This window comes from Zingiber officinale, chromosome 4B (assembly GCF_018446385.1).
Source record: "Zingiber officinale cultivar Zhangliang chromosome 4B, Zo_v1.1, whole genome shotgun sequence".
In the NCBI taxonomy this organism is placed as follows: Eukaryota; Viridiplantae; Streptophyta; class Magnoliopsida; order Zingiberales; family Zingiberaceae; genus Zingiber; species Zingiber officinale.
The window spans coordinates 64,881,604-64,894,679 of NC_055993.1; positions in this window are offsets into that span (position 1 = coordinate 64,881,604).

Genomic DNA, 13,076 nt, shown 5'->3' on the forward strand with positions numbered 1-13,076 from the left:
AAGTAGACTTGTTAGACTACAAAACATCTTAACTTTGAATTCTTTGCCGTTATCAAAACACGAGTTCGATCGTCGGATGCTTCCCGCACCAACAAGCAATGCATCCAGTAAGAACTGATACTAAGGCTACGTTTGGTTGGGTGTAATGTAATCTTGCTTGTAATGTAATCAAATTTGTAATGTAATGTAATGTAATCTTGATTACATTACTACGTTTGATAATGTAATGTATGTAATCTTTGATTACAAGGATGATTATATTCTTTTGTTTGGTGTCCATTATTTTTTATAAAGAATGTAATTCGTATTATTATAAAATGACAAAAATATCCTGCGACCTCTACCGATGGCCGCTGCACCTCTGCCGGAGCTTGCGGCAACCAATGGTCGTCGCCGTTGGCCTCCTCCGCCGGCAGCCGCCACCGGCAATCGACGACGGGGACAATCGCCGACGGCAGCCGACAGTGGTTGTCGGTGACGATCGTCGGCGGCGGGCAGTGGTCGCCAGCGGCGGTGGTCGCCGGCGGGCGGTGATGGTCGCCGGCGGGCGGCGATGGTCGCCGGCGGGCGGCGATGGTCGCCGGTGGGCGGCGATGGTCGCCGGCGGGCGGCGATGGTCGCTGGGCAGCGGCAGCCGACGGTAGTGGATGGCGGCCACGGTGAACTAGGGGTATATTCGACATTTAAATTTTGGTTAAACGGTGACCTCGTAATGTAATCCGATTACATAGTATTTGCTTTGTAATCTAGATTACAAAACTTCACTACCTTTTGTAATCTAGATTACATTACATTACAAGTTTAAAATTAAACCAAACAAAATAATCAACCTTGTAATGTAATCCTGATTACATTACAAGGCAGATTACACCCTACCAAATGTAGCCTAAATCATATGAACTTTATTCGAGGTGTTGTACCCCGAATAATAGGTAATAGACATAAACGCCTAGTAAATTAACTCAAAATCAAGTTGGTCTCTCAATGCGTACATCAGAAAAAGATGCACTGGAATCAAAACTCCCTAATCTCTAATTGATAAAGGATGAATGCAGGACACAACCATCTTACTGTTGGAACTTTCGAGCACCAAAAACCGCTTTTTGCGTTGCGGAAACCTCGAAGTCTTGCCACGGATCCGTGCGAAGATATATAAAAATAAATCATGTACAAGTTTCTAACCTAGATCTACCTTAGATTTACATGAACAAGAAGCGTTACCCTTGTTGCGAAGCCCTTCGCTTATCCTGCTCGATCAAAAGGGTTGTCGGATCTCGAGAGTGTCAAGCGTACACTCCTCTATACGTATCCATACGGACAAGAGATGGAGATAAACCACCTAGAGTGTTCTAGCACTCTTGGATGGCTCGGCAATGGAGGATGAGAGGGAGAACAAGAAAGAAGAGAGGAGGAAGAAGATGACTTGAATTCACCTTGAATGCTTGCATAAAGTGGCCGACCACTTTTTCTAGAGGTTTTATACCTCCATGTAATACCAAGAGTGATAACTCTTGGTCTTCCTCATGAGGTGGCACACAATGAGGTAGCTCTTGATGATGTGGAACACCATCATTGGCCGACCCATGCCAAGTCACAAATGAGTTGGCATTTGGTCAAGTCAAACTTGACCCTTCATCTTCCCTCTCAAGTCAAGTCAAACTTGACTTAAATTCTCCCATCGTTGATCAAATCTAATCATTGATTCAAGACAATTTGATTTAATGAATCTCTATTCATTGAATTAAATTGATTTAATGAGTCATAATCTAAATTAGACTCATTCAATACATGAATCAAATTGAGTCTAACTCAATTAGCCTAATTTGGATTACTCTTAATCCAATTTGGTTCATCATATGAACCTAATCCTCTTGGTTCATCATATGAACCTAATCTCCATCTAATTGCCCTTTGTGTGTGACCCTATAGGTTCTTGTAACGGTGGCAATGCTCCTAAACCCATTTAGAAGCATAAGTAATGAGCGGTATCAAGTAACACATCATTATTATCCAAGTTACAGGAATGTTGAGATCCAACATCACCTTTGTGACTACTAATTGTGACTCTCACAATATGTGACAATGCTCTTCTATCCTTGACATTTAGATTGATCAAATGAGGCATAGTCTGTGTCATCCTCTAATCTGTGTCATCCTCTAATCAATCTATATCTTGAACTCCAAGTAGACTCACTCTAATCAAATGAGTTCAATATCATCATATTGACTCATTTGGGCATGGCCATGCACTTAGTGGTCTCACTCTATCAAGAATCATGATGTCACTCCCGTCATATAAGAGGGATAGATCCCATCTACATCACTCACATCCCTCCGCATAATTTGTTACATACCCAGTAATCACCTTTATAGTCCACCCAGTTACGGGTGACGTTTGACGAAGCCAAAGTATGCAACTCCTTATGTAGGGAACTATGGTGACTTCAGGTCCAAGGACTGATAGTCATACTAATAGTCACATGAGAAAGTATATGACACTCATATAACAATCCATGATACTTTCTCATGGCGGGTCATTCAGTATACATTCTCCAATGCATACCCATGTGTCAACTTGATATCTCTATATCCATGACTTGTGAGATCAAGTCATCGAGTTGACCTACATGCTAGTCTCATCGCATTAACATTGTCCCTGAATGCTAATACTTGACTAGGAATGATTAAGAGTAGTGTTCTCTATATCATCTCATTATCAATTCAACCAATCGATTGATATAGATAAGAACCTTCTACTCAAGGACGCTATTATAATTAGTTATTTGGCACCAATACAAGTAAGTATAACAACCATAAAGAAATGCCTTTATAAGTATATAGGAATATGATACATTGAGTCCATACAACAATCATCATATGATTGGCTCTAGAGCTCTAACTAACAATCTCCCACTAGCACTAGTGTCAATCAGTGTAGGGTCTAATACCCAATGACCTAGTGTGACCATCATGCTTTCTCTGTACCAAAGCCTTGGTCAAGGGATCAGCGGCGTTAGCCTCTGTAGGTACTCTGCAAATCTTCACATCTCCTCTATCGATGATATCTCGAATGAGATGGAAGTGTCGTAGTATATGTTTGGTCCGCTGATGTGAGCGAGACTCCTTTGCCTGTGCAATTGCTCCATTGTTGTCACAATAGAGCTCTATAGGATCGACTATGCTAGGAATCACCCCAAGCTCAGTAATGAACTTGCGGATCCAAACTACATCCTTTGTTACTTCTGATGCAACAATATACTCGGCCTCTGTTGTAGAATCAGCAACTGTGTCCTGCTTCGAACTCTTCTAGCTCACAGCACCACCATTCAAGCAAAACACGAACCCAGACTACGATCTATAATCATCCTGGTCAGTTTGGAAGCTGGCATTACAGTAACCTTTTACAGCTAGCTCGCCATCGCCTCCAAATATCAAGAAATATTCTTTAGTCCTTCTTAAGTACTTAAGAATATTCTTGACCGCTATCCAGTGATGCTCACCTGGATCTGACTGGTTTCTGCTCGTCATGCTCAAAGCATACGAAACATCAGGACGAGTACATAGCATGGCGTACATGATAGATCCTATGGCTGAGGCATAAGAGATCTTATCCATGCGGTCTCTCTCCTCTCTAGAAGAGGGACTTTGAGTCTTCGAAAGACTCACACCATGTGACATCAGCATAAATCCTTTCTTGGAATTTTTCATGGCAAACCGTAGTAATACCGTGTTAATATATGTACTTTGACTTAGGCCAAGCAATCTCTTAGATCTATCTCTATAGATCTTTATGCCTAGAATACATGATGTTTCACCTAAGTCCTTCATTGAGAAACAATTCTCCAGCCAAGTCTTTATAGACTGCAGCAAAGGGATGTCATTTCCAATGAGTAGTATGTCATCCACATACAATACAAGGAAGAAAACTGTGTTCCCAACAACCTTCTTGTAGACACAGGGTTCATCTTCATTCTTGATGAAACTAAACTGTTTGATCGCATCATCGAATCGAAGATTCCAGCTCCGAGAATCTTGCTTTAGTCCATAAATAGACTTATGCAGCTTGCATACTCTGCCAGTATGCTGTGGATCTACAAAACCCTCAGGTTGTGTCATGTACACATCCTCGAGCAAGTTTCCATTTAGAAACGTGGTTTTGACATCCATCTGCCAGATCTCATAATCGTGGTATGCTGTAATAGCAAGCATGATCCGAATGGGCTTAAACATCGCTACTGGAGAAAAGGTTTCATCATAGTCAATACCATGAATTTGCTTGAAACATTTAGCTACCAATCGACCCTTGTAGGTAATAAATCCATCCATGTCGGTCTTTCTCTTAAAGACTCACTTACACCCAATGGGTTTGACACCTTCAGGTGGATCAACCAAAGTCCATACTTTGTTGGTGTACATGGATTTCATCTCGGATCTCTTGGCCTCTAGTCATGACTCAGAATCTGGTCTCATCACAGCTTCCTAATAGGAGGTAGGCTCATTCTCAACAAGCATAGCGTCATCATGGTCAGACAAGAGAAATGAGTATCTCTCAGGCTGACGACGTACCCTATCAGGCCTGCGAAGAGGTAGGTCTACTTGAACTAGTTGTTGTTCCTCAACTCCTTGTGGAACAATCTCATCATCCACAACACTTTGTGGTTCCAGTTTAACTTCCATCAAGGCTTCAGTGCTATGGTCCATATCTTGAACTTCTTCAAGATCGAACGTACTCTCACTAGTTTTGCTAGAAACAAAGTTCCTTTCTAGAAATACCCCAGTCTTAGCCCAAATACTTTGTGTTGACTTGGAATGTAGAAGTAATATCCCTTCGATTCCTTGGGATATCCAATAAAATAGCACTTATCAGATTTGGGTCCCAGTTTGTCCGAGACATGACGTCGAACGTAAGCCTCACAACCCCAAATCCTCATAAAAGAAATCTGGGCATCTCTCCCAGTCATTATCCTATATGGTGTCTTTATCACAGCCTTAGATGGAACACGGTTAAGTGTGAAGGTTGCTGTGTCTAGAGCATATCCCCAAAAGGATATAGGAAGATCTGTGTGACTCATCATAGACCGTACCATATCTAATAGGGTACGATTCCTCCTTTCGGATCCACTATTCCATTGTGGTGTTCCAGGAGGAGTGAGTTGAGATAGAATCCCACATTCAACTAGATAGTCACGAAACTCATGGCTAAGGTATTCACCACCTCGATCTGATCGAAGTATCTTAATACTCTTGCCTAGCTGGTTTTGTACTTCATTCTTGAATTCTTTGAACTTTTCAAAGGATTGTGACTAATGTGTCATCAAATACACATAACCATATCTACTGAAGTCATTAGTAAATGTAATGAAGTACCTATAACCACCTCTGGCAACAACATTGAAAGGGCCTCATACATTACTATGTACAAGTCCTAACAAGTCAGTCGCTCTTTCGCTGTGTCCACTAAAGGGAGTCTTGGTCATCTTACCTAGTAGGCATGATTCGCATGTCTCATATGATTCAAAATCAAATGAGTCCAGCAAATCATCTTTATAGAGCTGGGATAAACGATTCTCATTTATATGACCTAAGCGACAATGCCAGAGATAGGTTTTGTTCATATCATTTGACTTGAACCTTTTGGTATTTATGTTATAGATAGGGTTATCTAAGTCTAGAATATAGAGTCCGTTCATCAGAGGTGCACTACAGTAGAACATATCTTTTAAATAAACATAACAACATTTGTTCTTTATTACAAAAGAAAAGCCTTTCGTGTCCAAAGAAGAGACTGAAATGATGTTCTTAGTAAGAGTAGGCACATAGCAACATTCATCTAATTCTAGTACAAGCCCAGAGGGCAAAGATAGATAATAAGTTCCTACAGCAACAGCAGCAACCCGTGCTCCATTGCCTACTCGTAGGTCCACCTCGCCCTTCGTTAATGCCCTGCTATTTCTCAACGCCTGCACATTAGTACAAATGTGAGAAGCACATCCGATATCTAATACCCACGATGCAGAAATAGATAGATTGACTTCTATAATATATATACCTAAAGTAGAAGTCTCACTTCTCTTCTTCTTAAGATCTTCCAGATATACTTTGTAGTTCTTCTTCCAGTGCCCGGTCTGATCGCAGTGGAAGCAGGTAGCATCCTTGGCAACCCCTCCTTTAGGTTTCATTACCTTTCTTTTGCCCTTGGCTAGGGACTTTCCCTTACCTTTAGGCTTGCCCTTGCCTTTATGCCTTTGCACCATCAAAATAGAGTTGCACTTTACCTTCTTAAGATTGAGCTTAGCAGTTCGCAACATACTAAGCAGCTTAGGCAGTGACTTGTCAATTTCGTTCATGTTCTAATTCATGACAAATTGACTGTAGCTCTCTGACAAGGATTGCAAGATCAAGTCTGTGGCCAGCTCTTGGCCAAGTAGGAATCCCGACCTCTGTAGGTTCTCTATGTACCTAATCATCTTGAGCACATATGGACCTACAGGAGTCCCATCTTGCATCTTGCACTGAAATAGTGCCTTGGAGATCTCAAATCTCTCGTGCCTCGCTTGTCCTTGATACAGTTGACGAAGATGTTCAACCATATCATAAGCATACATCAACTCATGTTGCTTCTGAAGCTCAGAGTTCATGGTTGTGAGCATGAGGCATGACACATCTAATGCATCATCTTGATGCTTCTTTTAAGCATCTCGGTCAGCTCGCGTGGCAGTGGTAGGAGGTGCCTCGGGAATGGGCTGCTCTAGGACGTACAATTTTCTTTCTTGAGTGAGAACAATTCTCAGATTCCTGTACCAGTCCAGGAAATTAGCTCCATTGAGCTTGTCCTTGTCAAGGACAGAACACAGAGAGAAGGTGTTCATGTTTGTCGACATGACAATCTACAACAGAAATAATGCAGAAAGTAAATATCATATTCCATTTATTATTTAATTAGACCTTTAACTAAATGATGCTCCCACTGAATTATAGAGCTTTTGTAGAATCAAGTCATGGATGTGGTCAAACCACACTATTAGATTCATACCAATTCGCTATAATTTTCGTGGGACAAGATCCACATCATACTATGACTTGAGTTAGCTTTGGCTAAATCACCCAAGACTTAGTATAATCTGTAGATAACGAATTATCAATTACATCTCTATGCAACTCTTGTTTATAGGATCAAAAATCCTCATTTATAAAAAACCTTGAGTTAGCTTTGGCTAAATTGCACAAGATTTAGTATAAATGTGATTTGTATCCTATCGTCCAACCGTTGGAAAATTCCTATAGTTATACTCAATCAAATTGAGTTAACTAGTTATGCTCAATCTAATTGAGTTTGTACTCATCCAAGCTTTGATAGGAGGGACCAAGATTGTCCCTCCGCACCCTACCAAGATAATATGCATTGCTCTACTTTGGCAGATTCAACAACAACAAATGATCGAGGTAGTGATGGGTATCAAAACTTGGTAGAAATTTCAAGTTGACTTGATTAAGATCTAATCTAATAGTGGATTCGTATTTTATACGCATCAAGACACTAATTACCCTACATTATCATGCATCACATACACAAGCAATGACAGATAATTAATTAATTTTGTGATGAGGTTATGGCCCTACTACGATCTTTTTAATCCAATGAAAAGATTAGACGGTCAACCTAGGGTCAACGACTTCTTCAAGCGCCTCCCTTTGACCGCCGTGTGTTAAAATCACCCTCCTCGTAACTCCTTCTTGAGTGGACCTTCCACCGCTTCATTTTGTACATTACAAATGTGAAACTCGAGTTACATTCGAGTCTAAAATCTATTTACAACAAGAATATAAAAGAGAGGTGCGACGCACAGGTCGCATATAACATATACAACACGCACAACACAAAAATGGCGTGCAGGCCATATTATGAATTACAACACATTTTAACCAATCATATTGGGGTTTTTGGGCCATGACCATCACAAAATCACACATAATTCTAAATTATGTATTTTACATAAATTTCTATAATTTTACTACTGATTTTTTCGATTTTATGAGTCACAACTTCCCGGCGGTCCCGTTTAGCGGTTTTTCTGGCGCGATCGTGGGACAATGCCCCTTGCGGAGTTAGGGGCAGCACCCCTTCTCGCGAAATAAATATTGAGAGTTTCCCATCTTGATCTAACAGCGTCTTAAACCGCTATCCCAAAACAATCTGGGCGAAACCTTGCCGTTTCGAAAGGTTTTTCTCGGTAGTCGAAGCCTACAAGTGTCCAAGCACTTGTTGCTTCGCTTCTACGAGAAAAATACTCACAAAATCTATAAAATTAGCAAACTTACAGAAACTTACAGATCTGAAATAATTTCATAAAATTAAAATACAAACTTGTACATGCTTCGCACGTGACTCTGATACCACTGTTGGAACTTTCGAGCCGCAAAAACCGCCTTTTGTGTTGTGGAAACCTCGAAGTCTTGCCACGGGTCTATGCAAAGATATATAAAAATAAATCATGTACAAGTTTCTAACCTACATCTACCTTAGATCTACATGAACAAGAAGTGTTACCTTGTTGCGAAGCCCTTCGCTTATCCCGCTCGTCCAAAAGGGTTGCCGGATCTCGAGAGTGTCAAGCGTACACTCCTCTATACGTATCCATATGGACAAGAGATGGAGATAAACCACCTAGAGTGTGCTAGCACTCTTGGATGGCTCGGCAATGGAGGATGAGAGGGAGAACAAGAAAGAAGAGAGGAGGAAGAAGATGACTTGAATTCACCTTGAATGCTTGCATAAAGTGGTCGGTCACTTTTTCTAGAGGTTTTATACCTCCATGTAATACCAAGAGTCATGACTCTTGGTCTTCCTCATGAGGTGACACACAATGAGGTGGCTCTTGATGATGTGGAACACTATCATTGGCCGGCCCATGCCAAGTCACAAATGAGCTGGCATTTGGTCAAGTCAAACTTGACCCTTCATCTTCCCTCTCAAGTCAAGTCAAACTTGACTTAAATTCTCCCATCGTTGATCAAATCTAACCATTGATTCAAGACAATTTGATTTAATGAATCTCTATTCATTGAATTAAATTGATTCAATGAGTCATAATCTAAATTAGACTCATTCAATACATGAATCAAATTGAGTCTAACTCAATTAGTCTAATTTGGATTACTCTAATCCAATTTGGTTCATCATATGAACCTAATCCTCTTGGTTCATCATATGAATCTAATCTCCATCTAATTACCCTTTGTGTGTGACCCTATAGGTTCTTGTAACATTGTCAATGCTCTTAAACCCATTTAGAAACATAAGTAATGAGCGATATCTAGCAACACATCATTACTACCCAAGTTACAAGAATGTTGAGATCCAACATCATCTTTGTGACTACTAATTGTGACTCTCACAATATGCGACAATGTCCTTCTATCCTTGACATTTAGATTGATCAAATGAGGCATAGTCCGTGTCATCCTCTAATCAATCTATATCTTGAACTCCAAGTAGACTCACTCTAATCAAATGAGCTTAATATCATCATATTGACTCATTTGGGCATGGTCATGCACTTAGCGGTCTCACTCTATCAAGAATCATGATGTCACTCCTGTCATATAAGAGGGATAGATCCCATCTACATCACTCACATCCCTCCGCATAATTTGTTACATACCCAGTAATCGCCTTTATAGTCCACCCAGTTACGGGTGACGTTTAACGAAGCCAAAGTATGCAACTCCTTTGTAGGGAACCATGGTGACTTCAGGTCCAAGGATTGATAGTCATACTAATAGTCACATAAGAAAGTATATGACACTCATATAATGATCCATGATACTTTCTCATGGCGGGTCATTTAGTATACATTCTCCAATGCATACCCATGTGTCAACTTGATATCTCTATATCCATGACTTGTGAGATCAAGTCATTGAGTTGACCTACATGCTAGTCTCATCACATTAACATTGTCCCTGAATGCTAATACTTGACTAGGAATGATTAAGAGTAGTGTTCTCTATATCATCTCACTATCAATTCAACCAATTGATTGATATAGATAAGAACCTTCTACTCAAGGATGCTATTATACTTAGTTATTTGGCACCAATACAAGTAAGTATAATAACAAAAAAAACACCTTTATATACATAAGAATATGATACAATGAGTCCATGTCACGCCCCAGAGGAGTCCCTGTCCGAGAAAATTTTGGCAGCATCTCCCCTGTACGGTGGACAATCTGAAACTTTTCTACATCTCACAAATATCTCAGCCACAGGCGGCTGGAATAATAACAATAAAATAAAACATCACCACGCAGTTATATATAATCTATTCAGCCTCTGGCTGTCACAACCACGCAGTTAAGATAATTAAACAGTAAAAATAATACTCTGACTCGAAATCCACCCTAGTCCACTACACTCGTAAAGCTCAAATCCGACGAACTCACCTCTTCTGCCGTCCAGGCAGGCATGTAGTAGAATAAAAACCAAATCCAAATCCATCGATGTAATAAAATCTATACCATGTCCATAAGTAAATAAATCCAGAACATAACAAGTCCAAATAGTCTAGAACAGAAAAGGAAATCAAACGAAAAACCAATCACATCCTCGAGGTCTGCAGGGACCAGCAACTCGAACTCTCTCCTGACAGCATCAACCTGAAAATATCAACAATGGAGGCGGGGTGAGTCCAACACTCAGCAGGTACAATTGATATGCAAAGTAAAGAAATAACACCTAGCACTAATCATGCGTACAGTCTCCTGATAAAGATAAAGGTAAATGCAAACCGAAGAAGACAGGAGAGAATCTGTACTAACCAGGACCCGGTATAAGGACAATCTGTCCGAAAGGTATAGAAGACCTGTATGCATGTCAAACAAGGTATCCAAGTAATGTGCAGCATATAAGTGCAACAAACACAATCACAAATAATAAATGCATCATGCATATGATGCCAATGTCATGGTCACCCCTGACGCCAGTCAGCCAACTCACCACAAAAGTGGGACCAAGTGGGTAGGGTGTTGGAGTGCACTCGAGCAACACTCGATGGTGATCGGTGGACGGGATGCTTCGGAGTACATCGTACTCCTACCCCAAATCATAAATGGGGGCGCAATGCTCTCATCTCCCGTTACACTATGACGGAGAGGAATCTCTAACGTGCTACAGCTGCGTCACACTACCCATGAGCGGATCAGGAGCAGGAAGAGTCAAGCGGCGTGCTACCAGCGTGTCCCGCTACCCCGTCTGGCGGAGCACGAGCGGTGATGGCGGCAAAGTGCTCGACAATAAAGGAGCAATCAATCACTCAGCATGCAATCATGCGAATGGTGCATGTCACTAAACATGGTAATATACTAAACTAATCTCTGGACATATCATAATGTGCACCAAAGCGAATGAATCATATCAAGGTATCTGATCATATAAGGTATCAAACCTAGGTCCTGACATGGTAAAATATGGTTATATCACTACCCATGAGCATGTGGAATCAGGTACATATCCATACAAGATGTAAACAAACAATCAATCAACAGGTAGCATGTATTGGGCAGTGATTAACCGAAACAAGTAAGAAACACAATTAATGCATCTTGTTAATTTAATTACTAAGCATATCAAAGACAATAAGTCAAAAGTACCCGCCTCCAAATCGAAAAGTCCAATCTGGTTCACGACGTCGAGATACTCGTCTCGCGTCAAAGTCCTGTATCAAACAAAATGTCTAGTTTAGCTAATTCTATAATATAACAATTAGCCAAACTAAATTCTAATCCAACTAATCAATTAGGATTAATTTCGTTAACCTTAACCCTTCCTTTATTCAATTGATCAAGATCCATATATACAAATATGTATATCCGACCTAACAAAATAAATTCAAGTGTACACGGTAACCAAAAGAAATAACTTTCTCTACATCTTACCTCAATTCACCTCAATGTCGTTTCTTGATCCACAGTCTCAGAGTGTGTTCGCTGCTGGAGCTAAAGAGAATTCACAGAACCAATCTACTAGATTCCTTCCCACTGGTCAGATCAGTTTACGATCAAGAAACAGAGATAACAATTTCTAGAAATGACCCAAATTTTCCAACTCACCTTACCTAGTACAATGTCGTCCCTGTGGACACACTGCCAAGAGATACAGATGCAGGACAATGCTAACCGGAAGAGTTTGTTGCCACAAATCTGTTGTCAACACTAAATCAGTGCCTCTCGTTCCCTTTGCCGGCAACTGGTGGACGAAAAAGGTCGTCCCAATGATGAATCTAGGGCACGGGAGGTGAGACTAAGTGCTTGGCAGAACCTAGTGATCAGATGCTGGTGATACTAAGGCACGACACAGTGGTGGCAGCCGGCTCTAGGGCTCGGCTGGATCGGCGTCGGTGAAGGGGAGAAGGCGTCGCCTAGGGCACGCGGCTGGAGGCTAGGATACCGGTGGAAGTCTGCTGTAGGGCGGAGGAAGGCCGGCGGCAGCACTAGGTCGGTGGCGGTGAAGCAATCTCGACGACGGCACAACCCAATTAGGGCATGGCTGGCGCTGTGGTGGCGGCAGAGAAGAGGAGAAGAGGAGAAGAGGAGAAGGCTTCGGGAGTGCGGCTTGGGAGGAAGAAATAGAAGGAGGAAGAACTGCCGTGGCCGGCGGTTAGGGCTCAGAATCGGCGTCGGGCGCGCGGGGGAGGAAGAAAGGGGCTTTCGGTGAGGATGAGAGTAATCGGCGAGGATGAGAGGAAATAAAAGAAAATAAGATAATAAATAAGAAAAGGAAAAAGAGATAAATAAATAAATCTTTTCCTCTCTTAAATGGGTAGCCCAAACAGGCTTTCTCGGGGCCCCATTTTTATCCCCGTGAACTCGTCCGTACGAATTCCGAAAAATTCCCGAAAAATGACCAAAAATTCCGGAAAATTCCTTTATTAATATTCGCCTATTTTCAGTATTTTACATTCTCCCCCACTTATAAAAATTTGGTCCCCAAATTTCGTTATCTACCATCAGCAAGTACTAACAATAAACAGGAAGTATAAATGCTGAACGGTAAACTGAATCACATACCTCAAGTAA